The sequence below is a fragment of the Myotis davidii genome, unplaced genomic scaffold (genome assembly GCF_000327345.1).
Source record: "Myotis davidii unplaced genomic scaffold, ASM32734v1 scaffold181, whole genome shotgun sequence".
Taxonomy (NCBI): Eukaryota; Metazoa; Chordata; class Mammalia; order Chiroptera; family Vespertilionidae; genus Myotis; species Myotis davidii.
In genome coordinates this window covers 3,155,268-3,156,255 of record NW_006291504.1, presented here as the reverse complement: position 1 = coordinate 3,156,255, position 988 = coordinate 3,155,268, and the positions used below count along the sequence as shown (strand labels likewise).

The 988-nt window shown below is 51.4% G+C and overlaps 1 protein-coding gene across 1 annotated transcript in view; it reads right to left on the bottom strand.

Moving 5' to 3' along the window:
- Positions 1 to 988, bottom strand: part of NETO2 (neuropilin and tolloid like 2) — a gene marked incomplete at its 3' end in the record, with an annotated part of 21,134 nt that overhangs the window by 4,706 nt on the left and 15,440 nt on the right. The gene's annotated exons all lie outside the window — the stretch shown is intronic.

The following is a 988-nucleotide window of genomic DNA, read 5'->3' as shown; positions in this document are numbered from 1 at the left end:
CCCCTTCCCCGCGGAACTTTCCGGGAAAAGTCTATGACTAGCCAGGTGGGGGTGGGCGGGGGATGGGGGTGCGAACAGGGGCCTGAGATTTGCTGCGTTGGGGTTTGGTCTCACAACTCTGAGACCTGTGACAGGACACTCTAACTCCGTGTGATCCATTTATCCTCACAAAACTTAAAGTTTTTTTTTAAATCTTCACCTGAGGATGTTTTAATTGATTTTAGAGAGAGAGAGGAAGGGAGGGAGAGAAGAGAAAAACACACATCGATGTGAGAGAGAAACATCGATCGGTTGCCTCCCATACGTGCCCCAACTGGGGATCAAACTAGCAACTTCGGTGTGTGCCCCGACTGAGAATCGATCCCCCAACCTTTTGGTGAAGGGGTGACGCGCTAACCACCGGAGCCACCCCGCCACGGTCATCAAACTTTTTAAATGAATCTGTGAGCATCCTGATCAATCCGTGCACTCTGGAATTAGGAATCCACTCACTTTAAGAATCGTAAAATAAGAGTCTTACTGCACATGCGTGCTGCTCCTGGAATTGACACTGTTGCTTACCTAACGTCAGCAATGCTGAGGTCTTAGCTGGTACCTCATAAGGCAGTGGTTCTCAACCTGTGGGTCGCGACCCCTTTGGCGGTCGAACGACCCTTTCACAGGGGTCGCCTGAGACCATCCTGCATATCAGATATTTACATGACGATTCCTAACAGTAGCAACATGACAGTGATGAAGTAGCAACGAAAATAATGTTATGGTTGGGTCACAACATGAGAAACTATTTAAAGGGCCAGAAGGTTGAGAACCACTGCACTAGACTATGCCACCACCCACACAATCACCACAGCCGTGGGAGGAGGCAGTACCAGGGAGGCTGTGGCCCATGTCTGGAGGTATCAGCAGGCACAGAGCTCCATTCCTCCCCAAGGGGGCTCCTTCCCCAAACGTGGGGCAGGGGGGGGAATAAAGTGGGGGGCAGGGGGGG